Raw genomic sequence first — 12,856 nt, forward strand, 5'->3', positions numbered from 1 at the left:
TGGCTAGTTTTTGTATTTTGGGTAGAGACAGGGTTTTGCCATGATGGCCAGGCTGGTCTCAAACTCCTGACCTCAAGTGATCTGCCCACCTCCGCCTCCCAAAGTGCTGGGATTACAGGCATGAGTGGTGTGTGGAATTTCAAGGGGCTTTGCCAGGGAGTGTAATGCCACAGGTGACCCCAGCGAACATCTTCCCTTCTGTACTCACGTTGGGGGTTTCTTTCTCCACCCCAGTAGTGTTAATGGCTCATGTAATCGGGAGGTTCAGGAAAAGAATTTATCTGACTGTAAATGTTGCTCTTGCTTCATTAACCGTTTGTAATTTGTCCTTTTTTTTTTTTTTTTTTTCAGAAAGGGCTCTAGTAATCTATTATGTGGGAAAGCTCTGATTCCCAAAAGTCCTTTAAAGCCCTCAATCAGACTGGGAGGAACTGCTGTCTCCCAGGGCAGCAGATGAAGGCTAATTGGGAGTCAGTTTTGCCATCCTTCCAAGGTGGACAGAGTAGGACCATCTGTGGGGCAGAGTGGGACAGTTCTTCCAGCTCCAAATGTCATCAGCTGATGGACAATTAATCTGTTGCCAAAACTAGCACTCTTAAGTCCTATTCAATGGTTTTAAGGATCATTTGTTTTTGTTCTTGAGACAGAGTCTCGCTTTGTCGCCCAGGCTGGAGTGCAGTGGCGCGATCTTCGCTCACTGCAACCTCCGCCTCCTCGGTTCAAGCGATTCTCATGCCTCAGTCCCCCAAGTAGCTGGGATTACAGGCATACACCGCTACACACAGTTGATTTTTTGTATTTTTAGTAGAGATGGACTTTCTCCATGTTGGCCAGGCTGGTCTGGAACTCTTGGCCTCGTGTGATCCATCTGCTCGCCCCCCCACCCAAAGTGTTGGGATTACAGGCGTGAGCCACTGTGTCCAGCCTTAGGGGACCATTTCTTCAAAAGAATGCAATTTCAGATGCATGAGCTTTTCAAAGAGTGCATGCCTTGCATATGTCCAGAAGAGCAGATAATCTTATTTTCACCTCTCATTTGCTAGGCCATTTTTTTCTTTATGACATGCAGATAAACTTCAGTTTTGGCCAAAATATCATGAATTCTGAATTACCATAAAAGCATCCAAATCAATGAACTGCTATGGCACAGCCACGACGTGACCCTGAGGTGATGGGAGGAATCTTGTCACTATGGGAGGTCTTTGGGTTTTGCAGCTTGATGTCAGGCAGGAACAAATGCTGTGGAGACACAGATTTCAGCTCCAGTCTCTCCTCTGCTCCTTAAGAGTTATGTTCACTGGGGGTGATAAATTTTACTCCCTGCGCCTCAGTTTCCTTGATGAAGACAACACCAAAGCTGCCCCATGTGAAGATATATCAGCTTCAAAGACCTTTCTGTCCTAAGCTACATTACGTTCCAAATGCCCATAGCCCCAGCTCTGACAACATGACAGCTTGATAGCCTTGCTGAGAAGCCCGGGGAATCCCATGGCTGCTTCTCAGCCCAGCACATTCATCCCCAGTGAAGGAAGCCAGCCTATGGTGTTCTTTTAATTAAGCCCCACATCAGTGCTGAGCTCTCGCAAAGACAGAGTGTAGGAGGAGTCTCTGAAGTATGAGGCAGGTTGACAAGATGGGGGTCATGATGGATCTTTCCACACCAGACCCAATTTGCTTCTAACCACTTGGCACCCAGCCAGCATCAGTCCAGGCTAACAGGGGTCCCCATGATGCTTTTGTTTTCTCTGCAAACCAGAACCAACTTTTCACTCAAGGGAAGTCGATTCCTAAGGATGCCTGAGGCATTAATCTGCACAACAGGAATTGCAACCTTAAATGTTTACAGGGACCATATAAGAAACATAAGTGAGGGAAGCATGCCAGGATGGGAAGTAACAGGGAATAGAGGGGACTGAAGCAAAATGGAAAGCAAATGCCTAAGGAAGGAGATGGCTGATACTGAGGTCCCGGCACCTGTTGCTCTGGGGGAAATGGGACCCAGTGCAGCCCAGTGGTATGGTTTGGCTGTGTCCCCACTCAAATCGCATCTTGAATTGTAGCTTTCATAATTCTCACATGTTGTGGGAGGGACCCAGTGGGAGATAATTGGATCAAGGGGGTGGTTCCCCCATACTGTTCTCGTGGTCATGAATAAGTCTCGCGAGATCTGACGATTTTTCCCCTTTTGCTTGGTTCTCATTCTGTCTTGTCTGCCATTGTGTAAGACATGCCTTTCACCTTCTGCCATGATTGTGAGGCCTCCCCAGCCACGTGGAACCATGAGTCCATTAAACCTCTTTTTGTTTATAAATTACCCAGACTTGGGTATGTCTTTATCAACAGTGTAAAAATGGACTAATATACCCAGTTTTCTGACATGTTAGAAAAGCAGGCTTATCGTTTTACTTAGAGTAAATACTGAAGTCCTGACCACAGCTTATGAGAGCCTTCATAGTCTATTCCCGCCCCCACCCCCAACTCCCAGTAGCTCTACACCACGTTTTCTACCACTCCTATTCCACTTGCTCTTCTCCATCCACTCTGGCATTGCTGCTGAAGTACCATTTACACTCCCATCTCAGGGCCTTTGCAAGAACTGTTCCTTCTGCCTGGCAAGGTCTTGCCCCAGACACCCTCATGGCCCATTCTTTCACCACCTTCTAATCTTTGCCTTAATCTCTACCTTCTGGAGGAGACTCAATCTAACTACCTCCCCCTCACCCTCACCCTCCAGAGCCCCTTTCTCTACTGCAACTTTTATGCCCCATGTCATCTCTAGTGTGTACCTGTCCCCAGCTGCGTGAACCATATACTTAGGGAAAACACTGAGAATGCATGTACTTGGCACCCTGATAAGAGGTATTTCCTTCTTTTTCTTCTTTCCTTTCCCTCCCCCTTCTTCTTGTCTTTTCTTTATTCTTCTTTCATCTTCTTTGTCTTGGGTTTCATCCCCTTCCTCGCCTCCCTTATCGCTTGTCTTCCTCAAATTTTACAGAATCTTTTATAACAAGAGCCTGCACCTTCCTTTCCATCCCTTCCTGGGGCTTCAGTCCCTCCCTTCCTGTGCCTCTGCCCACATTACACCTCACCCCCAGAGCATCGATCTGAGCAGGCTCTCTTCTGCTCCAAGACCCCAGTGACTCCCAACTTGCTGGTAGCTCAGTCTAATGGTCTCAGCCTAGTGCTTGCACCTCTCTTACCAACCTTCTCTTCCAGGACTCTCCCCACTGGCCAGTGAAGCTGGGCGGCACCCTGTCTGCTTACTAAGCCCACAAGGTATTCCATCTTCATCCGTTTATTCATGGTTTCATCTGTCTGAATGCTCGTCCTCCTCCTTCCCATTCTGTCCAAATCCTCCCTGTCCTTCAAGACCCCATGAGTAGTATTGGATCTGGAAAGCCTTCACTGGGTCCCTTTGTAAACTACCGTGAGCACTTCATTTGGACAGCCTTATGGCCTTACCACATTCTGCCCTGTGTGGATGGAGGACAGGAGCCAAGGGAGGCTCTGTGGCTACATGCCTTATTCCCATTTCTTCCTCTGCCACTTGCTAACTGTAATCCTGAGCAAATTGCTAAAGTTTTGTATCTCACTTTTGTCATTTGTGGAATGGGGCTAATAACTGCACCTACTTCCTAAGGTGGTGGTGCAATGAAGTAAATTAGTGCATAATGACTGTTATGTTATGACAATTACGTGCATGTGCCTAGTCCTTCCAACTGTTCTTTCTGTACAGGATCCTGATCCAATTCATCTGTATGAGATGTGTGCCCAGCCCAGCGCCAGGCACATCACAGGTACTTAGAACATGTTTGCTGAAGGAGCAGGCACATAAAAATGCATGTTTGCCTTCCAGACAGGGTCTTAGTACTTAAGGGAACTTGGACTCCATGGATGTGTAATTGCCCGATGGGTTCCTTCTGCTCACTGCACAAACAAAATCAGTTCACTGAAACTGTGCCATTGTAGCAGAGAGAGAGTTTTATTAACACGAGGCCAGCCACGTGGATGGAAGATGGTGTTATTACTGAAATCAGTCCTTTGGAAGGCCTGGAGGTAGAGTTTTTATGGACAGTTTGATGGGCAGGGTGCTAGGTAATGGGTGCCACTGATTGGCTGGGGATGAAGTCATAAGGGTATGGAAAATGGTCCTCACGTGTTGAGTCTGCCTCTGGGTGGGACTACAGGACCAGCTGAGTCATGAATCTGTATGGGATCAGTCTGAAAAACATCTTAAAAAACCAGTCTTAGGTTCTGCAATAGTGATGTTATCCATAGGATAAATTGAGAAAGTCACACATTTTGTGACCTCGGGCCACATGACTCGCAGAGATCATAGATGCCTACATTTTAGCAGAGCTCATGGTCCTCTCATGATCCTAATCTTGTGGCCTTTCATTAGTCTTCCAAAGACAGTTTCAGCCCCAGAAAAAAGAGAGGATTAGTTTGGTGGGGGGATACTATTATCATCCTTGTTTCAAAGTTTAACTATAAACTAAATTCCTTCCAAAGATGGGTCGGCCTATGCCCAGGAATGACCAAGGATGGTTTGGTGGTTAGAAGCAAGATGGAGTCAACTATGTCAGCTTTCTCTTACTGTCATAATTTTGCAAAGGTGATTTCAGATTGACCCTTGAAGTCGTTCTCTTGATTTGTTTGTTTGTTTCTTTCTTTCGAGAAGGAGTCTTGCTCTGTCACCCAGGCTGGAGTGCATTGGCACAATCTCAGCTCACTGCAACCTCCGCCTCCCAGGTTCAAGCGATTATCCTGCCTCAGCCTCCCGAATAGCTAGCATTACAGGTGCACGCCACCATAGCCAGATAATTTTTGTGTTTTTAATAGAGACGGGATTTCACCATGTTGGCCAGGTTGGTCTCGAACTCCTGACTTCAGGTGATCCACCTGCCTCGGCCTCCCAAAGTGCTGGGATTATAGGCGTGAGCCACTGTGCCTGGTGGAAGTCATTCTCTTGAGCTGTGAGATTGAGCAATCATTGAGAGTATGAGCTCTACAGCCAGATGTTCATGGTCCAAATGCAGGTTGTGCCACTTCTCAGCTCTGTGCCCTGGGTGCCAGGGCTTCTTGTGCCTCAGTTTCTACATCTGTAAATGGATGGGTTAAAATACCTATCTCATAGGGCTGCTGTGAGGATTATAAGAGTTAGTTCTTGCAAAGGCCTTTTGGACAATGCTTGACAATCTAGTGAGCAGTCAGAAAATATGACGCATGATTGTCTGTTTCTCTTGTGTATAAAATAAATGTGTTGAGCTCAGGGCTTCACACCCCATCTCCCATCCTTCCTACACACACACACACACACACACACACACACACAGATACACACTCCAGAATGGGAAACCCAAGGAGGGAGCATGAGACTCCAACCCCTCTGGCAGTAGTAAAGGCCTATATGACAGCTAATTACCTCCTGCCATTATAGATTCTGCCTCAGCTGCCTGGCTCAGAGATTCTTTTCACAAGATGACGGAGGTGTCACGAGAATATCCGGGCATTACTATTCAGATGGTACAGTGGACTAGTAAATCATTGTACTGGCCCTGAAAAGCCTCTTCTCAAGTGACACTTTTCCAGGAAACTCAGTGACTCATATTTCTCCATGATGCCAGCTGGATGATGGAGCTATGGGTGCCCCCCCTTTCCCCTGGGCCAAGGGTGTGGGGTAGGAGTTTGCAGTCCATTCATCCAGGGCTTCAAATCTTTCTTTGTCTCAGCTGGCTAAGGGAGCAATTTATATCTCTGAGGATGTCTGCCTAAAGCAAGAGCCAGCCTACTCTCTCTCCTTGGTTGTTTGGAGATAAATAAATAATAAGGAGAGAGTTGTCACACAGCAGACAAACTGATGCCAACTTCTTGGAGCCTGGTGGGAAGGAGAGAATGATAAACCCAGGAGTGAGAACTGGCTGGGAAAATCTGCATCCTAAGGAAAATGCTTGTGGATTTCATGTGAATTGAAGCTGTCAGCTTTCACTTTGAGTTCCCAAGACTGGGCGATAGGAAGGGAAGATGAATCCTTATGCATGCTTCCCTGGGTGGCACGTTTCATCTTTCATCTCATTTGATTCTCACAACATAAGTTAGAAGACGCTCTCCACATTTAAGAAAGCAGAAATGGAAGCTTAGAGAGGTTAAGTGACTTGCCCAGGATTACACAGCTAATAAATAGCATTCGAATTCAAATCTATGTTTTGAAACCATTTTATGCTGCCAGAGGAGCCAAAGAAAAGAAGGAGTTACCACATCTAGATCCAGAAAACTAGGATATGTTGATGCTTCCTCCACTACTGGTGCCGCTATCTGACTTCTATTGAGTAGTTTTTATGTGCACCACACACAGAGCACTCCACATACATCATTTCATTTCATCCTCACATCACGCCTATCAAGTGGACATTAGTATGCCCATTGTACATCTGAAGAAACAGAAGCCCAAAATGGTGAGGCAACAAAGCCCAGTTCTGTTTGGATTCTTTTTATTGTGTCATACCCACTTTTCCCCCTGTTGGTTAGAAGCTTTTGGGGGATGTAATATCATCTCTGCTGTAGTAGGATGGAAGGCTGCTTAGCACAGGGCCAGGAGGAGCCCTGGAGTAGCCTACAGAGCAGTGGTTTTCCACATTGTTTCATGTCATGCTTCATGGAAGTCTAGTGGTCCATAGAGGTGTCTTTGGAAGCAAACAGAGAATGACGGGGATACAGCAGAGCTCTGAAGTCCGGGCATTACTATTCAGGTGGTACAGTGGACTAGTAAATCATTGTACTGGCCCTGAAAAGCCTCTTCTCAAGTGACACTTTTCCAGGAATCTCAGTGACTCATATTTCAAAACAGCCAAAGCTGCCTCTCCCTCATCTGTTACACAAACTGGGTTTCGACACCCCATTGCAATTGGGAAAATCATTCTATAGTATTGCATCATTGCAGGATGGAGACAGACAGCCCTGGTTCAAATCCCTGCTCTGCATTTACTAGCTTGAGCAAGTGACCTTGGGCAAGTCACTTAGTCTTTTTGTACCTCAGTTTTATTGACTGTGTATTAATCAGAGTTCTCCATAGAAATGGAACCAATAGGATATATATATATATACAGACAGAGATTTATTGTGAAAGATTGGCTCACATGATTATGGAAACTGAAGATTCCACAATCTGCCATCTGCAGGCTGGAGATGTAAGAAAGCCAGTGCTATGGTTTCAAACCCAGCTTGAAGGCCAATGGTATAAGCCCCAGTCTGAGTCCCAAAATCCAATAAGTAAGAGCTGTGTTGTCTGAGGGCAGGAAAAGATAGATGTCCCAGCTCAAGAAGAGAGCAAATTCACACCTCCTCCTTCTTTTTATTCTATTAGACTGTAAATAGATTGGATAATACCCCACCCACTTTGGGGAAAGCTGTCTTCTTTACTCAGTCCATTGATACAAATGCTAATCTCTACTGGAAATACCCTCACAGACACATCCAAAAGTAATGTTTACCAGCTACCTGGGCACCTCTTAGTCTAGTCAGGTTGACACATTAATTTAACCATCACAAACTGTAAGATGGGGAAGATAATAAAAGAGCCTACTTATGGGCTTTTGAGAATTTAATCTCATGTCCATGTAACTGTTCAGCCTGGAACATACACATTGTCAATAAATGCTAGTTCCTCTCCTCCCCTGTAATTTGCTTTACTTAATCCAAAATGTTGCTTGGGACAAACACTCATTTTCCAAGAAGGATGGAAAAGGTTATGAATTATTTATCCATTCATCCCATCAACCAGCCAGTTGGCTTAACTAGTGTTTGAGTACCTACTGTGTGCCTGGTACTGTGCCAGGGGATTGAGTTGTAGAAGTGAAGTCGGGGTGGAGTGCAGAATGTTCTATGCTATCTGTTAATGCATCTATCCATTTATCCATCCATCCATTCATCCATCCATCCATCCATCCATCCAACAGATATTACATGTCAGGCAATGTGCAGTGACCCAGAATATTTCACATTATCCTAGGCTTGCTTTTAATTCTGCCTCCTTTCCCATAGTAGTTGGTCTTAGAAGTCTTAGAGGTTTTCTATACTAGTTGGTGCTAGTATATTACATGTCCTTCTGAAGAGCAGGGCAGGCCCAAACATGCAGTGGACAGACTGCCAATAGACAGGGTGAGGTATCAGCTACCTTAGTGGTTATGGATGTGGACCTCCATGATATATCATTTTGTTTTACATTCTGTTGTGCTGCTTTAATCTTGTTCTAAATGCCTTTCTAAGTATATTAATAGTGAAAAAAAAGAATGTATCCTAAACACAGAACACAGGGCATTTCCAATGAATGGAGACATATGAAGACTGGGATGAGATCCCCATTACATTGCAGAGTAGAATTGTAGGTTTTGCAGGGTCTCTCTCTCTCTCTCTCTTCCTCTCTTTCCATGTATATATTCATATGTGTGTGTGTGTGTGTGTATTAGAGGCACCATCACATTGGTGTATGTGTATGCCTATGAATCAATGTATAAATGGATATACAAATGTGCAAAGGACTGCAGTGTGTGTATATTTGAATGTGAGTGCATATACATGAGTGTGGGTCTCATGTGCATGGATTGCTATGTAAGTGTGTGTTTCTATTTGAGCACGTGTGTTTATGTGTGGGCATGGGTCCATGAGCAGCTGCATACTCTTTTACATACAAGAGTATGTGAAAAAGACCACTAGTTGTCTGCCACATCCAGAATTTTATTCTTGTATAGCAATAAACTTTTTCTTAAATACATGGCTTCTTGGAATAAAGGTGACTTTCTGGTCTCCCTTGCAGTGAGGTATGTCCATGTGAATACGTTCTGCTCCATGGGTGTGAGCAAAAGTGATTTGAGCAACTTCAGGGTCATGTCTTTAAAGGGCAGGGATACCCTGTCCACATTTCTTCCTTTTCCTCCACTCCCACTGCGGGGAATGGCGGCATGAGGATGGGCTGTCTTGGACCAGAGGGTCAAGGGCAATACCCTGTGTGTGGAAGAACAACAAGATGGAAAGGTCCTTGGCCACAAGCACTCTGGAGCCTCCTTACTAACCCTGAATTGCTTATTACAGATTGTTTCATGAGACAATAATACACTTCATATTTAAAACACCTTCTTCTGGTTCTCAGTGATAGCAGCTACAGCAGCTGTACTAAGTTACATCTTAATACAATATGTGTACATGTGCGTAATTCTTAAAAAGTTAATTTCCTCCTTGTAGAGTTTCAACATCTCAAATTAGATATCTGCGTGTTACATGGCTAGAAGGGCTCTGCCTGGAATCTTACAAACTGACTTCTTTGGAAAGGGAAAGATCTGAGGTTGCAGTGTTGAGGACAGGGCTATAGGAACATTTGAGATGCTCAGGTGAGTATAAAAAGGGTTGTCTTCTAATTAGAGGTCTGATTATTGCCTCATGTCCTCGAGCAAGCCCTCCCTACCTCTCATCCAGACTTCGATTTCCTCACAGTAAAAGAAGGGAGGTGGGCTATATTATCCCTAAGGACCTTTCTTAGTTCAGTGGTTTCAGGGTGGTGGCTTCTTTCTGCATTAGTAGGGATTCTCTTGGCTTCTAGCTCCTTTAATTTCTGAGTGTATTCCTAAGAAGATGTATCTACCTGGAAAGCAGGGGTCCTAATGCTTCAGGCTGGAGGCTATGCGAAAGGAGTCCTGCAGTCAGTCAGATGCATAGAGGCCCAGGGGCCTTTGGCCTCAGATGCCCTGAATAAATTTTTGAAGACTTGCAGGTGCATAGCTGCCTTAGTCAAAGATTATTTGTGAAACAGACATGACTTTGCTCCACAGTGCCAGGATACAGAAAACTTTACTTTTCTTCATTTATCTAAACCAAATTAAATCTGGCTCTGAGCCCCCACCCACATGACTGATGAGAGGTGCAGAATCTGTCATCACTGGGCTGTTTCTCCCACCCCATGGGATTGTACCAAATCCTGAAGGTTATTTTGGTTCCAGGAGGGCTTTTGTCCTCAGCTGTTTGTTTTAGAGATACTCCCTACAGTGGCCGAGCTGAGTGAGCTGTGGCTCAGATTCAGAGACCTTCGTAGAGCCTGTAGGTCATGGTTCTTGGTGATCAACCCTAGGATCCAAGCATTACCCCATCAGAGGTTTACTTCCTTCAGGGCACTGCAAGGGAGAAGAACACATGTCTCCAGCACTCAGAGAATCTGTCTCCCTCCACCCTCTCAGTCCTAAGAACTCCAGTTCTTTCCCAGAGTGGCACAATTTCTTCCTCCACTCACAGTACCGGCCCTTCCCTCCTCTCTCCTCTGTAGTAACTTCAGCTTAATTCCACGGTCAGTCTGACCTGCTGACTGTAGACCTGGCTTTGATCAGAAGAGCTCATACAATTCAAAGATGCTGTGACATCTTATGCTTCCCTCAAAACTAGTCTAGGCCTGTGATTGGCACTGTCCCAGAGATATATATAACTTGGGCCACATACATTTAAAATTTGCTAGTAGTCATTTTTAAAAAGTAGATACAAGTTATATTGATAATGTATTTTCTTTAACCTACTATATTCAAAATATAACCATTTTAACATGCAATCAGTATAACATTATTGGTGAGATATTTTACATCAATTTTTAGTGTTAAGTCACTGAAATCCAATGTGTATTTTGCACTTAAGCCACATTTCAATGTGAATGGATCACATATCAAGCACTCAACGGCCACGTGTGGGTAGTGGCTACCATATTGGAAGTGTGATCTCAGAAGAATAAAACAGAAACAAAAATGTAGCTCTTCTTCCAGCAGGTGAGGAGAAACAGAACATTACTTTTTCATCTTTCCTTCCCCTAGCTGAGAAATAAGACAGAAATTAATATCTTAGTAGATTATCTTGACACACTGGGTTACAGAGAAGAGAAGTCACTCAAAATACCATAAGCAAATCAGGAACTGTTTTGGAAGGACACATAGGGCTGTCATGGAACTCTGGAATGGGAAATACAGTCTTTCAGGATCAGGAAAGTCAGTGGCATCAGAGGCAGATTTCTTCTATTTGAGTCTCTGTTCCTTTCTCTGGGGGTATAACTTTCTCAGATTTTCTCAGGCCAGAGAATGTCTCTTTTCTTTCTCTCTGTATAGGGCTTTACCCTTCTCTCGTAGATGGGTTTTCTCCATTTTCCACCTTGGAGGGCTGGTGGAGTGACTGCTCCAAGCATGGTCCCCTGGCTCTGAATTTACATACTGTACAAGTCTGATACTCAAAACTAAATAACCCAGCCTCTCAGTGAGTTCAGTTCCAGATTACTGAGGGAAATAGCTTAATTGGCTCATCTCAGCCAATGATTTGGCTTCCCCTGGTTAGGGATTTTTTCTTATCCAACCTCCTGTGTCCGGGCAGCCAGTGGGTGGAGTCCCTTAAAATGGAAAGAACTGCAGCATCTCAACCTATGGATGAGGAGGCAGTTCTTAGAGAACAGAGATATGGGTTATTGAGTGCCCACAAAGAATCCACTTCAGTCCTGAATAAAGAGTTGGAACACTCAATGTTTATGGCTGCCATTTTTCTACCCAACAAAAATCCAGCAGGAACAAAATGGACTCCAGACTTCTGTGTTGGACAAAAAAATGGTGACTTAAGTACTCCCATGTTCATATTATAGCAGCATTATTTTCAGTAGCTAAGAGATGGAAGCCATCCAAGTGTCCATCAGCTGATGAACAGCTAAACAAAAAGTGATCGATATATACAATGGAATATTACTTGGCCTTAAAAAGTAAGGGGATTCTTTCTTTCTTTTTTCTTTTGTTGATATGGGGTCTCACTATGTTGCCCAGGCTGGTCTCGAGCTCTGGGCTTCAAGTGATCCTCCCACTTGGGCCTCTCAAAGGACTAGCTAGGATTATCGGATTAAGGGAATTCTGATACATGCTATAACGCAGATGAATCTTGAGGACATTATATGCCAAGGGAAATAAGCCAACTACAAAAGAATAAATACTGGATGATTCCACTTACATGAGCAATCTAGGGTATTCAAATTCATAGAGAAAGAAAGGAGAAAGGTGTTTTCCAGAGGCTGGGGGAAGGAATGAATGGGGAGTGATTGACTAATGAGCATAGAGTTACAGTTGGACATGATGAAAATGTTCTGGAGATGGATGGTGGTGATGGTTGTGCAACAGTATGAATGCGCTTGGTGCCACTGAACTGTGCACTTAAAAATAGTTAAGATGGTAAGTTTTATGTTATATGTATTTTAGCACAGTTTTAAAAAATGTCAGCTGGACTCCTAGCTTTATTTGAATGAGCTGGTCGTTGGCTAAGGGAATTAGGAAAAAGCAGGCCTATTTATTTTGAGGATTTTTCACCACTGTCACAGAGAAAGTGGTGTTATTGGGTCACATTTGAGGTCATTAAATCTTTGCTCATGGTAAATTAAACACAGGTGTTTTCTTTGCCTTTTTTTTTCTTTCCAATTCTAAGGCTTGTTTTTGTTTCTGAGACGGACTTTCACTCTTGCTGCCCAGGCTAGAGTGCAATGGTGCAATCTCAGCTCACCACAGCCTCTGTCTCCTGGGTTCAAGTGATTCTCCTGCCTCAGCCTCCCGAGTAGCTGGGATTACAGGGGCCCACCACCATGCCAGGCTAATTATTTTTAGTAGAGGCGGGGTTTCTTTACGTTGGTCAGGCTGGTCTTGAACTCCCAACCTCAGGTAATCTGCCAGCCTTGGCCACCCAAAGTGCTGGGATTACAGACCTGAGCCACTGTGCCCGGCCCAAAGTCTTCTTTATAAGCAGACTGGAAGTCTTGGTGATAACATAATATTTTACACCCTAGGTTTAACCAAAACATAACTGTGCTTTG

Source organism: Colobus angolensis, unplaced genomic scaffold (assembly GCF_000951035.1).
Source record: "Colobus angolensis palliatus isolate OR3802 unplaced genomic scaffold, Cang.pa_1.0 Scaffold92, whole genome shotgun sequence".
Classification (NCBI taxonomy): Eukaryota; Metazoa; Chordata; class Mammalia; order Primates; family Cercopithecidae; genus Colobus; species Colobus angolensis.